Source organism: Neofelis nebulosa, chromosome 6 (genome assembly GCF_028018385.1).
Source record: "Neofelis nebulosa isolate mNeoNeb1 chromosome 6, mNeoNeb1.pri, whole genome shotgun sequence".
In the NCBI taxonomy this organism is placed as follows: domain Eukaryota; kingdom Metazoa; phylum Chordata; class Mammalia; order Carnivora; family Felidae; genus Neofelis; species Neofelis nebulosa.
Window position 1 is genome coordinate 142,316,728 of NC_080787.1, and position 19,022 is coordinate 142,335,749.

Here is a 19,022-nt window from a genome sequence, read left to right on the forward strand (position 1 = left end):
CTGCATCCCAAAGCAACAGAATATACTTTCTTCTTGAGTGCACATGGAACCTTCTCCAAGATGTCTCCAAGATAGATCACATACTGGGTCACAAAACAGCCCTTCCTAAATATACAAGAATTGGGATCATACCATGCATACTTTCAGACCACAATGCTATGAAGCTTGAAATCAACCACAGGAAAAAGTCTGGAAAACCTCCAAAAGCATGGAGGTTAAAGAACACCCTACTAAAGAATGAATCGGCCAACCAGGCAATTAGGGAAGGAATTTAAAAATATATGGAAACAAATGAAAATGAAAATACAACAATCCAAATGCTTTGGGATGCAGCAAAGGCAGTCCTGAGAAGAAAATACATTGCAATCCAGGCCTATCTCAAGAAACAAGAAAAATCCCAAATACAAAATCTAACAGCACACCTAAAGGAAATAGAAGCAGAACAGCAAAGACACCCCAAACCCAGCAGAAGAAGAGAAATAATAAGGATAAGAGAAGAAATAAACAATATAGAATCTTAAAAAACTGTAGAGCAGATCAACGAAACCAAGAGTTGTTTTTTTGAAAAAATAAACAAAATTGATAAGCCTCTAGCCAGGCTTCTCAAAAAGAAAAGAGAGAGGATCCAAGTCGATAAAATAATGAATGAAAATGTATTTATTACAATCAATCCTGCAGAAATACAAGGATTCACATAAGAGTGAAAACATATGGTATCTGTCTTTCTCTGCCTGACTTATTTCACTTAGCATAATACTTTCCAGTTCCATCCACGTTGCTGCAAATGAACTATTGGGACCTCATGAAGATAAAATGCTTCTGCACTGCAAAGGAAACCATCAACAAAACTAAAAGGCAACCGACAGAATGGGAAAAGATATTTGCAAACGACATATCAGACAAAGGGCTAATATCCAAAATCTCTAAAGAGCTCACCAAACTCCACACCCAAAAAACAAATAATCCAGTGAAGAAATGGGCAGAAGACATGAATAGACACTTCTCTAAAGAAGACATCCAGATGGCCAACAGGCACATGAAAAGATGCTCAACGTCACTCCTCATCAGGGAAATACAAATCAAAACCACACTCAGGTACCACCTCACACTGGTCAGAGTGGCTAAAATGAACAAATCAGGAGACTATAGATGCTGGCAAGGATGTTGAGAAACGGGAACCCTCTTTCACTGTTGGTGGGAATGCAAACTGGTGCAGCTGCTCTGGAAAACAGTGTGGAGGTTCTTCAAAAAATTAAAAATAGATCTACCCTATGACCCAACAATAGCACTGCTAGGAATTTACCCAAGAGATACAGGAGTGCTGATGCATAGGGGCACTTGTACCCCAATGTTTATAGCAGCACTTTCAACAATAGCCAAACTACGGAAAGAACCTAAATGTCCATCAACTGATGAATGGATAAAGGAATTGTGGTTTATATACACAATGGAATACTACGTGGCAATGAGAAAGAATGAAATATGGCCTTTTGTAGCCACGTGGATGGAACTGGAGAGCGTTATGTTAAGTGAAATAAGTCACACAGAGAAAGACAGATACCATATGTTTTCACTCTTATGTGGATCCTTGTGTGGGTCTCAGAAGACCATGGGGGAGGGGAAGGAAAAAAAAAAGAGGTTAGAGAGGGAGGGACCCAAACCATAAGAGACTCTTAAAAACTGAGAACAAACTAAGGGCTGATGGGGGGTGGGAGGGAGAGGAGGGTGGGTAATGGGTATTGAGGAGGGCACCTGTTGGGATGAGCACTGGGTGTTGTATGGAAACCAATTTGACAATAAATTTCATATTTAAAAAAAATACAAAAATACTAAGGATCCAAGAGTTAAAGTAATGTGACCAAGGTTACACAACTAGTAAGTAGTGGCCCCTGGATTCTAAATCCTGTGCCCTTTCCACTATTATTAGGAGGGTATATGGTATAGAGTTTAGGAATGCCATGGAGTCAGGCTGGATACTGGTTTGAATCTCAACTTTATGTGGGAAAAAAAATTTTAACACATCTCGGCCTTGGTGTCCTTATGTATGAAATATGATTAATAATCATATCACCTTCCAGTCATGTTTGTTACTAAGCAAAAATAAAAGTGCTTAGAAGTGTAAAAAAATAATAAAATTAAAAAAATAAAATAAAAACAAACCACATATGGAAGTCAAGATGGGGTTGTGTGTGTGTATATATATTGCAAGGACACAGCAATGTCTTAGTTCACAGGAATGAAACGTTATGAATGGTAATCCAATTAAATATTAAAATTGCATTTCTCTGGGTGATTTGTCTTAAAAAATTGCTCCATGAGAACTCTTATCACAAAACATCCTTATTATTTCATTTGAGAATGGCCTAGATCTCCACTCCCAAGATATAGAGCAGGGTTTCTTGCCTCTGGGATTTTGTTCTTACTATTTGTTTTGCTAGAAATGATCTCCCTCCAAATTTTGCCTGGAGATAATCTCTCTGTTCTTTAAAGCTCAATTCTCGTTGTATTCATTTCTATTATTCTCCCAAGCATGAAACAAATCTAGTACATAGTACAGAATAAATAAATATTTGATAAAGGAATTAGTAATTGAAATGTTAATTCCATATGGCTTTCACTTCAGTCAAAAGCATTTTTGCCTACCTCCAAATATCTCTAACATTGTGCTAGTATTTTTCATGGGCTACTTAAAGCACACTGCCTAAAACTGCTGTTTTATTCGTAGGTTCTCTGAGTGCAGAGATTATAAGTAATTATTGTTTTCATCCTTAATTTTATTTAAGACATTTTCCTCCAGGGGGAAAAAAAGCAGTCCCAAGTATAATAGAACAAAAAGGTGACATAAAATGGCAATCAGAGTGGAAAATAAATTTTTAGATGTAACTAATATGTTTCAGGAATTTTATTCAAAACTCTTATTTCGTCTACTTTATCTCAATTGATTTGGAAGTAGAAATAAAATATTTACCAAATATGTAAATGAAGAGAAACTTGAGGTGAGTGTGAATAATTTGGAAAACAGAATCTGTATCAAAAAAAAATTGGGGGGGAGGGGTGGCAAGCGCCTGGGTGACTCAGTCCGTTAAACATCCAACTCTTGGTTTCCCTTCAGATCATGATCTCATAGTTTCGTGAGTTCAAGCCTCACATCGAGCTCTGTGCTGACAATGTAGAGCCTGCTTGGGATTCTCTCTCTCTCTTTCTCTCTTTCTCCCTCCCCTTCTCATGCTGTCTCTATCTCTCTCAAATTAATCAACTTTAAAAAGGTTTAATAACAAAAAATAATCTTTTAGACTGCAATAATTGGGGTAAATCTAACACACTGGAATCTAACTGGTATGACATTATAGGACTATATTCATATCCAGATAGAACAATTGTACAAATTCCAGTTCCGAGTAATTTTGATTTGGCAGTGACTTGCATAAAGCCAATTTAGTTGGGTTTTTTCTACATTAAAATGAATACATGCCAAAAACATGATGTGAATGATCCAATATTGGATGTAATCCTACAATAAAGAGATAATTTATACAACAGGAAAAATGATATCATACTTACTATGTACTGGTAAGAATACCCTGAATATTCAGTTCTTAAAAGAGTTATAGAAACCTGGAAACCAAGAACAGAGGGGACATGGGCCCAGCAAGAACATGGCCCCAGAAACCATGTCATACAGAATTCTGAGATGTATTTAACCCAGAGAGAAGAGTCTAGAAGACATGATTGCTCACTGTCTTCAATCATAGAGGAATTATCATGAAAGTCATCCCCATGAATTATCACAAAAGAATAAGTCACAGAAGGAGAGATTAGGGCCCAAGTTAAAGTGGGAATGTAAACAGTCAGAGGTGTCCAGTCAGACCCAACTGATCCTGGGGAGATGAGGGTTTCCTGTCACTGATGATGCCCACATCCCTGACAAAGGACCACATGATGTACACTACAGGACTAGGAGCACCATTTGAATGATTTAAACAGATAATCTTAGAGCAACTTTCCTTGCAAAGCTAATGTAAAGCTCATACAGCATAATTTTCTAAGTGAGCTTCTAAGAAGTCTCTATCTCAGCTGTCCCCTATATTAGATCTCACCAAGATTAGGGATCATCCTCCTTCAAGTTCTCTTGCCCACTCAGAAGAGCTACTACTGAGAAATACTGTAAGGTTTCTCTGTAGTGTGTTTTTATGCTGCAGCGTGGCAGCAAATGGAAAATCATCCAATATTTTTCAGTGACTGAAAGCCTCAAACATGAAGGGTCAGGCTGCAAAAAATAGAGGTGCCATATAAAGAATGAAAAAATAACAAGACAGGACACCAAAATATGATCATTTCATCATGGGAACAACAGGTCTGTCAAAGCTGTGCACTGAAGCCAGGGACAAGTGAAAATGGACTTGATGTTCATCGAGTAAGTGGGCAAATAAAGATGAAAGCTGGAATGAAATTTAATTTCTAAGTAGTCCCCTGCTAGCTTCTGGTAAATGACATTACAATCTCATTCTTCCTGAACTAGGGACTGACTCCTAATAAATATTAGTTTCCACCCATCTCTCAAGAAAATACTAGAATAATTCATTGGCATCAGCTTGGCTAAGGTTAATTCCCTGACACAACTTCTAGTTAGAGCTTTCGGATGGGCAGGAGTATATAGTAATAGCATAGATCTGAAACATCAAATAATTTTTAATTAACTCTCAAGCACTGACTTATTCCTGAAATTACAAAATTTTCTGTCTCTTATATACCATTCTATTATGGAAAAGGCACAAGGATTGGGATCAGGTAACCTGGGTCTGAGTCCCTACAGTTCTGTTAACCAGCTGTATGACATTGCTGAAGATGTACGATTTTTATGAGAGCTGGTTTCATCTTACGTGGAGAAAAATTGTCTTATAAAGGAGTATTTTCATTTTACTCTTTTAAGTTTATGTGCTTCCACTCTAAAAGGGCAACTTGGAAACACAATGGTAAGCTCAAGTTTGCAATATTTAACTATTACTTTAAAAAATTATAACATATATGCAAGCAAAAGTTGTCTGCATTAAGTCCTTAAATTGCATTTCTAAAGCACTCTCTCTAACTTTCTCCTAATGTGCATAAAGAAATGAAACCGCTTAAAGTAATTTAGTTGGCTGGCTTTGCATATAGGTTTGACTGGGTTCCATAGTTATTATTATATGTTTTATATATATTATATGTGATATAATATATATTATTATATTTGGCATCTTATAATTTATCTGGCAGCCCTAATTATGTGCCACATTCTGTTACATTTTCTGAACATATTACTAAGTCAGTTCTAAAGGACTTTCTGAATGATATGATATTATATTATAATATTAATAATAATATAATATAGCTTCCCTCAGATAAACTAGAAAATATAACAGTACCATCTATTCATGATATATTCTAAATTTGTTCAGTCACTTTATATATGCATTAAAGCCTAAAGCATTCTTAATTTTAACTGCAGTACTTTAGAATCTATTATTGTACACTTTTCATTACGTTATGAAAACAATGAATGATATACCAAATACAGAGTAAACTAAATTATGAGCAAAAGAAATGCAAACCAACTTAAGAAGGTAAACTCTGTGAAAACACTTAAGCCTATATTAGCAAGATCCATGTGGATATAAAAAATAAACATATTTTTTCTATACCCATTCCAGTTTGTTTTTCATTTTTTAAATCTATTAACTTTATTTCTAAGAGATCATTAACTAGCAGAAACAAATTAGGTTCTAGTTCTGGTACCATCTATAAGAAGCCACATAAACTTACACTTCTGTTTAAAACTGTGTAATTTAGAGCTCTATAATTCCCCAATTTTATTTATTTTCTAAGAAATTTTACTGTATAAATAGTTCCATAAATATAGAGGTGACTTACATTTATATAGATAATTTGACAACTGTCTTGCCTGAAGTTTTGCTGATGTAAAGGGCTTATAGATGGCATTTTTCCTAAGCAAGTGATACTTATTCCTCCTCAAATAAAGGTTGGCAAAGGAGTCAAAATAATCTTATGCCACAGATTCACATAAAAATATGTGTTTGTAGGTCTTTAGAAATTGTCATATTATGAGTTCTTCAGAAGAACTGGAGAGGGGCTTAAAAATAATTCACCACTGACGAACAAATAGCAGAAAGTTTGTAGCATCCTTAGCTTCAACTAGGACTGCACTTCAAGCTGCCCACCACTAATGGATGGATGGATGGATGGATGGATGGATGGATGGATGGATGGACGGACAGAGAGATAGATGATAGATAGATAGATAGATAGATAGATAGATAGATAGATAGATAGATATGATAGATAGGCAGATAGATAGAACAAACTCTTAAGGCTCTTATTTAATCCATACAATGGGTAAAAGTAATAATTGAAATCTGGTGGAGGTGTTTCCTCAGTCAGAGATTTTTATCCATTTTTAAAGTGGGTAACACTAAAAGAAACTGTGAATTAGAATTTCATGTATTCCTGGGAACCGTGCCTCCTTTGCCCGTGAGACTTGGCTTTCCTTAAATGCTTTGTCAACTTAATTTCACTGTGAATCCTGACATGGTGTGAGTTTTCCTACTGCAGAAATCGGTTAATAAAATAAATCACTGACATTTCCTTTAGATTTAATACTGTATGTCAACTTTTGTCATAACTATACTGAAACCTCTGATGTCGCTTAGTATTATGTAAAATACTCACATATTATTATCCCCGGCAACTGGAAATTTTACTGTCCCAACTTTGGAACTAAATAATTTTGGACAAATGTTTGATAAATGCTTCACTATTCAAAATTTCCTTACTCATTCTCTGAAATCCAGTATCCAAATGGATTTGAATATCAGCATATCCCTTTTATATCGGAGGTTACTATTCAGAGTCTCATTAACCACACTCAGGAAATAAGGGATTTGACTATTATGATACATAAAAGATATCAGGGCACCTGGGTGGCCCAGTCAGTTAAGCATCAGACTCTTGATTTTGGCCCACATCATGATCTCACGGTCCTGAGATTGAGCCCCTGCTTAAGATTTTCTCTCTCTCCCTCTCCCTCTGCCCCTCTCCCACTTGTTCTCTCTCTCTCTCTCTCTCTCTCTCTCTCTCTCTCTCTCTCAAAAACAAAAAAATACTTTTAAAGGTAGAGATAGATATCCACAAACAGACAGATGTAAATATCTCTATGTTGACAGACATCACGAAGTTCCCTAATGACACATTGGGAAAAACTAGAGAAAAGAAATTGTCAAATCTCCATCATAGTAAAGGTCAAGCTCAACATATACTGAATGACAATTATTTTATAACAAACACAATCCATAAACATAAAAATACATTAAAATGTTTATTAATTTCAGTAACTTAAAAATCATTGAAATAATCCATTCCAGCATTTTTTAAGTGACAGATGCTTTTTATCCTTATTTTTTTAAACATACAAACTGTTTGCATTATAGAAAATATGCATTCACATATATCTCCTATCACAAACATTCTAGGCTGGCTTTTCCTCCCAAGCTTAACTGAAAGGAAAAATGAAAAATCACTCATTATATCTCACTGCTAATGTAGAAACAACTGGAAACTGGTCAAAGTAAATGAATATTACTAAAATTTCTTTTACAGACCTTAAGTTGATGTATCTTCTCTAATGCAAAAGATCTTGTTTTTACAATGTAAAGGGTAAATTTAATTTTAAAAAATTAAAAAGGGTAAATTTCATTAAAAATTGAAATTAAATTTAAAATTTAATTTAAAAGGTTTAATTAAAAACTATTATTATTATATAATAACCGAAAGAGGTTGCAATTCCATATATAAAGAACAATCACAGAAAGAAATGGAGGTTATTCAGAAGTAATTGATTAGGTTTTGGACAATTGGCATTTCTTATGCTAAATCAATGGTATTGATTCCTAAATTTATTGCATTGCAACAAAAAACCTTATGTATACTGCGAGTGCTCTAGAATATACTAAGGCTTCCTTTGAGACCTAGTACTTGATTGATTTTCTCAGGAGTGTTGTGCTTGTGGTAAAGATGAATTTATATTCTCTTTCTTCAATGCAGATTCTCTCTATATCTTTTAGATCAGTTCTATAAATCATTTTTTAAATCTTCCATATCTTGTACTTTTTGAGATTTACCTATTTCTTCTGATAGCTTATGTATTAAAAATACAATCTATAAACATAGAGACCATTTAAAAAGTGTGATATTATTTTAATAAAGTTAAAATATAAGAGAATACATTTCCATGACTGAAGTAGAGGACAGTTTCAAGGGTAAAACCTACTTCCAGTTCCAGCCATGATGGAGTAAACCCAGCACCCTTCAAGACAAAATACATAAAGCACCCATTTTCAGGCCTTGAACAGCTGACACTGAAGGTCTGTGATGCTTGAGAGAAGGGAAACACACAAAATGATCTCAACATTCATCTTCACTACAAGTGTGATGGCAACTGGTACGCTGTGGCCCAGGGAAGCAGAGTCCCAAGAGGCAGGATCAGCCTCACAGAGGAAAAGAAACAGAAATCAGGTTCCAAGGACCTGGGGTGACTAGAACTCGGGTAGAAACTTCTCAGAAGGGCTGATTAAGAAATATCCCTATTTGCAATTTTGGCCACAGACCAAGCTGTTCATCCCAAAGACAAGACTGCAAGGCGGCAGGTAAGGAACAGATCCTGAGGGTCGTTGGCTGAATGAGATTCGGGCGATCACATTGTGTTGGCACAGGTTGTAGCCCTGACCATCCAAAGTGAGGAGAAAGCACTGAACACCTTGGCTTTTTATATGAGACTTCAAAAAAAGCCTCTTCTTAAAAGTAGGGCTAATTTGGAGAGGAAAAAAAAATGATGTAGATCATTTAATACCGAAATCTCAAAGCTGAAAAATGAATTCTTTGGGTATCCGTGCAAAAATATCAAGTAATTGTTACAATGAGATTATAAAAACCAGGCTGGCTTTATATTTCTTCCCAGGTTTATTCAATTCTGGAAGCAATGAAACAAAGATTTCTCAACCTCAGCACTACTGATATTGTGGGTCAGATATTTCTTTGTTGTAGGAGAGCTGCCCTGTGCCTTTACCTATGAGCTCCATAGTTTACTGACCTCCACCCAAAAAAGACTCCAGATGCCTGAGGTTTTTGCTATGGTCTGAATGTTGATGTCCTTCCACAATTCATGTATTTAAATCCTAACCCCCAAGGTGATGACATCAGGAGGTGATTAAGTCATGGGGTTGGAGCCCTCATGATTGGGATTAATGCCTTCATAAAAGAAGCCCCAAAAAACTCCCTTGCCCCCTTCCACATGTGAAGACACAGCGAGAGAGTGCCCTCTAAGAACCAGAAAGTGGGCCCTCCTCAGATTCCAAATCTGTCAGCATCTTGATCCTATACTTCCCAGCTTCCAGAACTGAGGTTGAGAACCAGTGCCATGAAGCTACCCAGTTGATAATATTTTGTTACAGAAGCTCAAATGTACTAATCCATGTGATCAGAGGTGGGGTTAAAACTGCCCTCTAGTTTAGAACTACTGAGCTAGAATAACAAAGTCCAGAGGGAAGGTATGACTAAGATCACTCTAGGAGGATGGCATACAATCTAAAAAAAAAAAAGAAACCTAGGGGGTAATTCTTAAATAACTTGAGTCATTCTTAATAAAAACAGAACTCAGGAATAGAATGCAGGTGACCAAGCAACAGGAGGACATGTCATAGTCAAGTCTGGTGCCTTATGATTATTGACTGTTTTCTAATGATAAGGAATAAATCTAAGCAGCCATGGGAGATATGGTCACAGAAGATAAAAGCAATACATTGGGAGAAACTAAAATCACACTTTGATAAGTAAAAACTGTGAGACACGTTTGTGTTACTGTGAAATAGTAACAGAAAATAAGTTGAAGGATACGTGTAATTTCCTCATATTTCTTAAAGGAAATTCAGCAGTCACCTCCTGTAATGGATAAATCAAGGATGAATGGTGTAAACCAATGCGATAAACTTACTAAAACAGGAGAAATAAAATCTATGAAAGGAAGCAGGCAGAAGTACAATTGTGTTGATTTTCTCATCTTTGAGATAGAACATTAATAGATGCATCTACAGTGGTTGTATGAAAAGATCAAGGGTTAGGTGTCATGGATACAAAGATATCTAGTACAAGAGTAAAAACAATGAACCTTAAAACTGGAGTCACACATGAACTCACACATTCACTCTGCCTGCCACACAGAAAACAAAAGAGAAAAAAAGAAAGGAAATCCAACTAGCAAAAATAAATGTTTAGGAAACATTCTAAACAGAAAATAAAATGAGATTTTGGGGCACCTGGGAAGCTCAGTCGGTTAAGCATCCGACTTCAGCTCAGGTCATGATCTCATAGTTGATGAGTTCAAGCCCTGCGTCAGGCTCTGTGATGACAACTCAGAGCCTGGAACCTGCTTTGGATACTGTGTCTCCCTCTCTCTCTCTGCCCCTGCTCTGTTTGCACTCTGTCTCTGTATCTCAAAAATAAATAAAAATGTTAAAAAAAAAAAAAAGATTCAAAAAACAAAACAAGTGAGACTTAAAACTTAAGAGTAGTCATCCCAGTTTTATGAGGAATCTGAAATAGAAGATAAACTCTATTGGAACATAAAGATTCATACCTGAACCAATAAACTAAAACAAGCGATGTGTTTTGTACAAATGACACAATGAAAACCAAGTGTCTCAGACAGATTGCAGGTAAAAGGGTAAAAATGTTAAATCAAGCAAAGAATAACAAAAAGAATTTTGAAATTGTAATAATAAGGTTGAATTCACAACAGATATTGTTAAATAAATCAAAGAGGGACAGTACATTTGTCAATTAATACAGATAGGGAGATTTGACCTTTCTACAATATTCTTTCTTAAAAAGAAAGATGCTATAAAATGTATTTAAATTTCCTTTAGCATTCTTAAAAGAGTGTTTGCCTTTCTTGTATTAATAAGAAAATTAGATTTTTAAAATTAAATAAATCTTTTGCTACATCAATCTAACATTAGACTCTGTCTTACAGAAGTAAATCTCCGTTATGTGAGGATTTGTATGTAATGTTGTCTATCTTGGCTGGGTTAGAAGATTGAAAGTCAAATGCACGTGCGTCTGCAAGTGGGTAGCTGCCTAAATTATGGTATATCCAACTATAAGCTACAAGGAACTACTAAAAACAATGAGTTGTATAAAATCTACCAGGGGCTGCCCTCTAAGCTGCAGATTTATACATAATGGATACTTCTTTTTTATTATTTTTTTAATGTTTATTTATTTTTGGGAGAGAGAGAGACAGAGCACAAGTGGGGGAGGGCGGAGAGAGAGGGAGACACAGAATCCTAAGCAGGCTCCAGGATCCAAGCTCTGAGCTCCGAGCTGTCCACACAGATCCCGACATAGGGCTCCAACTCACGAACCCTGAGATCATGACCTCAGCCAAAGTCAGACACTTAACCAACTGAGCCCCCCCCTGCCACCGGTGCCCCTGTAACGGATAATTCTTAAACACACACACAACACAATACCCATATTCTATACATGCTTGTTTCTGTTTGATTGATCACAGAGCAACTTGTGGAATATATACATCAAACTGTTCATATCGCTTATTTCTGGGAGGGAGATTTTACAGGCGTGGTAAAAAGATTTTATTTTGTTCGGAAAGAATCTCTTAATCCTTTGATTTGTTGTATAAAGCAAGTATTGCCTGGCAATTTAAAACACAAAGTCTTAAGATCTCAAAAAGCAAATCAAAATAAAACCCTACTCCCTGAAGGACCTATGTATTAGTGTGAACATAGAGACGCATAGTGTTGTTATAGATGAGGAAGCGGTCATTTGATGCCACAGTTTCATGTGGGTGTTTTTCTACTAAAAGGTTAGGATAGGTAAACTTTGTGTGGCAAGAATCAGACTGTCAACCAGTTAGCCTTGGCAGGTCATATGGAATCTGTCATAACTACTCAACTCTATGGTCTGAAAGCAGCCAGAAGCACTAAGTAAACAAATGACTGTGGCTGTGCACTTTATTTGTGGACACTGAAAGCTAAATTTCATGTAATTTTTGTGGGCCACAAAATATTCTTCTTTTGATATTTTTTCAACTATTTAAAAATGTAAAGGTCATCCTAGGCTTGGGATGCCTTAGCTCATAGGCTGCCCCTAAATGAGCTTTGGATCATAGTTTCCAACCTTGTACTAGGGAGTTCAAGTGGAAGCAGAAATATACCTACTGGAATTGGGTCCTATTGTCCAAGCCACTGCCTTTGGGATGCAGAGGAGCTGGTACAGAACTTATACAATGTGATTTGATATGTGGATTCTGAAAAATATCTCCCCATGTTCTTTCTGGATGAAATGCACTTGATTATTTTATCTGCTCTAATTCTATACTTAGTCTCATTGTTTGCCAGGGGAAAAAAAAGCTAAAATTCTAAGAGACAGAAATGCATTAGGCTATGCTATCTCTCATTGTGTGGAATTGTGAAAATGACTTTCTCCTAACAACTATACCCAGAAAATGGAAGTTGTAATGGGTTAGAAGGGAGAAGAGACGCCCCCATTTTAGATAATAGATCACCACTGAGAAAGGCTGTGTGGGCTGTAGGGTGGGTGCGGAGTGGCCAAGGAGAGACAGGGAGTGAGGTATAGGACAAGAGAGGTGGTGTGGTCCCTTGGCTGTAGAAGCAAAAACAATATAAAACATAAAACAACATATTGAACTGTTGGCCCCAGACCGCATCCTGAGTTTACCACTAAGATTAAAACTGAATAAAACAAAGGCATTTGAAGGAGGAAAGATAAAAGGCAAGAATCATTTCCATGTTTATTCAAATTTATGGCAAGGAATTACTCAGATGCCTTTCAGTCAGAGGACAAACCAATGCATCATACATTTGAGAATATGGGGCAGTGGGTTATGACTTAGAGAGGTAAACCAGGATTTCATAAAGTAGGAATGTTGGAGAACTGCAAATAAACTTAAGGAAGAATGTGTTAATGTTAATAAAGAAGGCTCATTTTTTGTAAGACTAGTTAAAGTCCTAAATATTCTCATATGCTTTGTTAACCTCTACAGGGAGCTAGACTGTATCTTCTTTCCCAGATATATTTGAAAACAAGATGTGTGTGTGTGTGTGTGTGTGTGTGTGTGTGTGTGAGAGAGAGAGAGAGAGAGAGAGAGAGAAATCTCAGGATTAGCTCCCACAAAACATATTTTGGAAAATACTACTTCAGTTATAATCTTCTATGACAAAATTTGCCCTAAGACAATAAAAGTCAATAGGCACACACAAACTATATAATGTAGGAAGAGAAACAAAATTTAAAATATGCATTTTAGGGGGTGCCTGGCTAGCTCAGTCAGGAGAGTGTGGGACTCTTGATTTTGAGGTCTTAAGTTTGAGCCCCACGTTGGGTCAAGAGATTTCTTTGAAATTAAAATAACAAAATATAAATTTATGCACACTTTCATGCATTTAACCAAAATGCCTTCCTGTTGCACAAATTGTGGGAGATACTCACATAAACACTTTCTTAAAAGCAAAGACTTCAAACTACCAAACATATTTCACATTCTAAAAGTTTATACTCTTAGTAACTCAGGATGTACTTACTAATAGAAATTAATAAAAATGATAGCTTAGTTTCCCAGCCAAGTTTACTAATTTTTTAGATAAAGTTGAAATAAAATTACTGATGATACAGTAAACCTTTTTTAAAAATCATTGTTAAAATCTGTCATTAAATAAAACAAAAATGTAAAGATTTTTAAAATAGTATACTAAATTTGATGCTTCTGAAAAAATAAGTGAAAGCAGATATAACAGTTTTAAAAATTATAAAGGAAAGTTTTGAAATATATATTCCCAGACTATTTTTGTCTGCACACGTATTTATCAGAAAGAGATTTTGTCTTAAAAATATTCCATTTATCTCTTTCTATTTAAGTATAACAAACATAGAAAACATGTATAGAACAAATATTCATCCCAGTGAATTATCACAAAGTGAACACTCTGGTGACCATACCTGTCCCCACATACAACATGATCCCAACTTCTAACATAATGGCTACTTTTATGAGATTTTAAAATTTATGAAAAGGGAAAATATGCTACATCTTCTTCTAGATATGGCTTTTTTAGGAAATACTATGTTTATGATATTTATCCATGTAATTCTGCCTTGCTGTAATTGGTTTTCCTTTATTGATGAAAAGCACACTACTATATGAATGTGCCACCATTTAATTATCTAGTCTACCTTTGTGTTCAGGTTTTGGCTCTTTCACATGGATTTCTGATGATACTTAGCAGTGCAATAGCTGAGTCACTGGGACTAAGTATATTCCACTTTAGTAGATAAGTCACAGTTTTGCAAATAGGTTATTCCCATTCACATTTCTATTAGCATTTCCATTGCTTCGCATCTTTATTCAGACTTGGTACTGCCAGCTTGTAGAATTTAGCCATTCTGGGGTGTGTGTGTGTGTGTGTGTGTGTGTGTGTGTGTGTGTGTGATTATGTTTTCATTTACATTTCAGTAATCACCTTTCTGTATATTCATTGAACATTGGGTATCCTCTTTCCTGTTCAAGACACTTGCCTATTAATTTTACGGGATCATCCATCTTGATTATTTTCCTTTAAATTTTTTTTTTTTTCAACATTTTTTATTTATTTTTGGGACAGAGAGAGACAGAGCATGAACGGGGGAGGGGCAGAGAGAGAGGGAGACGCAGAATCGGAAACAGGCTCCAGGCTCCGAGCCGTCAGCCCAGAGCCTGACGCGGGGCTCGAACTCACGGACCGCGAGATCGTGACCTGGCTGAAGTCGGACGCTTAACCGACTGCGCCACCCAGGCGCCCCTATTATTTTCCTTTAATAATTCTTACTATGGTCTGAATATCAGCCCCATTCATTTTTCAATCTATTTTTTTTATTTAGTATTTTGGTGAGTTTTTCAGAGTAAGTTAAGCTCATCCTAAGAGAACAAATAACCTTCAATGAGCAGTGGATTCACACATGCATGTTAAGATTAGGTCATTGGACGTGGGGACAGCTATTTTACCCCACAGAGTTCCTCAAAAGCCCACAGTGACCAATGGTCCACCATTTGAAATGCTGTTTATTACCATGGCAGGAAAAAAGAAAGAAAAGAGAAAAGCTCACACCAGAAATGATACATGTCATTTTTGTTCACATGACAATACGTAGTTCTAGTCACTTGTACATACCTAACCTTGAGAAAGATGGGAAATGTGCTCAACCAAACACCCAGGAAGGAAAGAGTGCAATATTGGTGAGAACTAGTGATGAGAACTAGGGAAATACCTAGACATTTTCCCTTATCATTAATGTAAGTCTGATTTTTCTTTTTGAATGTTTGCAGTACATCCCGGTTTGGGCTTATATTTAGTAAGTACTTCCCAAAATTATTCACAGCGTGGCACACAAGAAAAATAATATTTCAGTGGTAAAATGGAATGAATATCGGAGATTTAGTCATACTTGTGACATCTGTATAGTTTTTGGTGGGAAAAAATGTTACTTTTTTCTACTACTTCATTATTAGAAAAACAATATTTTCAGTCATATATTGCATGCCAAATTTCTATAAAACATTCAAACTATAACTTGTTGAAAATTTAAATGAAAAACTTGAACTGCTTCTGTAAACATGTCTTTTTAATATCAGATCTTATACTTGAAATGGTAAGATTAAGTTCCTGGTCAAGGCTTTTAAATGATATATATTTAAGCTTTATATATTCAAGTTTTTATGTGATCATCAATAAAACTTTGTCCACAACAAGTTTGCAGAAAAAATAAAATTACTACAGTGGAAATTATATTTGAAGATTCCAACAGCTCCTTTTTTTCTTTCAAAGTAAAATTAATTTTGAAATTGCTTATGGAAATGGGAATGGATTTTGAAATCCATTGTCAACTCAAGTATTTCAACTTACTGATGAAGTTTTCATTTGTAGAACACACATGCAATGCATTTTTAGAACAATATTCTATAGCCAGCATGAACATCATAAAATGGGTATACCAGCCACAAAAAGATAAAAGTATTTGTTATATGTAAAAAAACAAAACAAAACAGAAATTCAGAGCCACCTGGGTGGCTCAGTCTGTTAAGCGTCTGACTCTTGATTTCAGCAGAGGCCATGATCTCACAGTTTGTGACTTTAAGCCCCACATCAGGCTCTGCACTGACAGTGCAGAACCGATTTGGGTTTCTCTCTCTCTCTCTCCCTCTTTCTCTGCCCTTCCCCTGCTCATACTCTCTCTCTCTCTCTCTCAAAATAAATAAGTAAAAATAAAATAAAATAAAATAAAATAAAATAAAATAAAATAAAATAAAAACAGAAATTCAGAGACCGGGCAAGTGCACCCCCAAAAGCCCTTGTCTCCCCCCCATACACCAACCTAGGACTGCCTGCATGAACCCCTGTATGCCTGAGACACCACCTCTCCTTGAAGCATACAAACCCCTTCTTCCTGATGGGCAGCAACATATCCCACAGCTGACCGCCGAAGAAGTTGCCAGGGTGGTTGACACTGACTGGTGTGTGGCAGTGACGTCATTAGTGGCAGATTTTGCCCATCATCTGCAGAAAACGTGGGTGTATCACAATCCTGCTCTGAGGAGCTCTGGGGGAGCTTTGTGCCAAGGCAGGGGCAACTAGCAGGGAGACGTGTTTGGCTAAGCTCTATATGGCTGGACTCTCTGGCTCTTTTCACAATTTTCTGGGCACTAATTAACTAGACCCAAATAGGAGGTCATAATGACATTTGCCCAATTTAACACAAGAGAAAACTGGGGCACAGAGAGATCAAATGTCTTATGCACAGCGACACAGATTGCTAAGTGGGCAGTTAGGATTTGAAACAAGGGAATGTGGCTCCACACACTGGGGATGGTCACTGATTTTCTCAAGGTGAAACAAAAGTGGCACAATTGAGAACCATGGATATGTTGTGTTGATATGAACAATCTCCAGCGTGTGACCTGTTGATCTACAGAGCAAAGACGTCTGCAGATGTGCACTGAAAGAAAATAATGGCCTTTCACAATTCATCGTGACTCTGCCTTTTCCTTGCTTAAAATACACTCAGAACTAGTTTGTCTACAAGCTCAGTGTTAGATGGTAAGACAAAACCCTGACAATTATAGTTGTAGTTTGTACAGTACTTTTAAATGCTTCAGCGTTTTAATATGGTATTAATTATATCAATAACATTGTGGCTTCTTTCAGATAAAACAAGTAGAATTTAGTTGCCAAAACTGGTCATTCGTTAAATTAGAGCTTAAGTAGAACGTTGTTTAGCAACACAATTTCCCTATTCTCTTGTAACAACACAAAAAGTCACAACTACACTCGGGAAATCACAAAGTACTTAAAGTAATTACCACTATGAAGATTATTATTCAAGCATACTCTCAGTTTATCATCTTATATAAAATGTGAGTAGTCAATAAGAGTAATATATAAAGAGTATAAAGAGTAATATATAAAGAATGTAATTACAAAAAAAGAATATAAATAAATTACAGTAGCTATACCAAAAGCTTTACGTCAGTAAAAATAAATCTGGTTAACTTTTCTGACACCCTGATCTTTAGAAATCAAAAGATTTACATGGATTTGCCCTTCGAACTGGAGCAGATTTAATATTTTAATTTTAATCAAAAACCCAAAATGAAGAAAATAGGACGTAAGCTAAGCATAGACGGAGCCTTGATAAATTCCAGCAGCAGAATATGTCACAAACGATATTATTCTGATGTGGTTCTTGCTTTGTCCAATTTGTTCATTTTTCATATGATTTAACTGCATGAATTGCAATTTGAAGGAAATAGAAAATAGTTTAGGTTATTTGGTTCTGTTTTGTGGGAGGTTATTTTATTCTTTTGGGCTTCAGGCACATAGAATTGGAGCTACCGGCCAGTTTGTGGCTATAATGCCTGCTTCTTGCAGTTTTCTTTTTAAATTTCTTTTCATCTGCTTTATTTTTCCCTCCTTTAATGGCTTTGTGTATCATCCCTAACGTCACCAGCCCATTGTGTCACCATAAATTATGGACTACAATTTATAAAATGGTTTGGGGCTATTCACCTCTTTATGCTACTTTATAATTTTCATGCAAAATACTTCTGACTCATTCATCCTGCTTCCTACAGATAGAGTAGTTTTCGTTTTCACCGTGGCATAGTATTCCATCACTTGTGGTACAACATTTTACCTTCCCAGTCCCTATTGATGGTCATTTAGATGGTTTCCCATTCTGATTTTACCAGCAAAGCTGGACCATTTCTTCATGGATATGTAGAATGGTTTTTCTCAGAAGAACATCTCGAGGAACAGAGTCAGTGATGACATATGTACATGCACAAATCCACTACAAATGACTCTGCAGAACTGTCAAACCTATTTATAGTTCAGAAGCAGGAAGAGATTTTCCACTATGATACCTAATTTCTGGCCTAATACCTAATACCTAATTTTCTGACCCTAATTTCGATGGCAAAAAAAAAAAATTGCATTTCATTGCTTTTTTAATTTGAAATTTTTCCTCACTACTGTGATTGAATAATCTTTACTGTTTAGGTATTCATGTTTCTTTCCAAGCATGTAATTCATCTGTTACATCTTTTCTTGGCTAATTAGAGATTTTCCTGTCTTCCATCTAAACTGAATTACTTACACATTTAAGATTTCGTGCAAATATTAAGAACGCTTTTTAGTTGCAGACTATATCAGAATCATCTCCAAGTCTGTGTCTGTCAATTTTGTCCATGCTATTTGTATAACAGAAATCTTTACTTGTGTGGTATTCAAACCCACAAATATTGCCTTTTTATATTTCTTGCACATTTTATTTTTTAATGTTTTGTTCAGGTCAAGGATGTATAAAGGGCACAAATTTTGAGCGGGCAGTTCGACCAACGTTTAAAA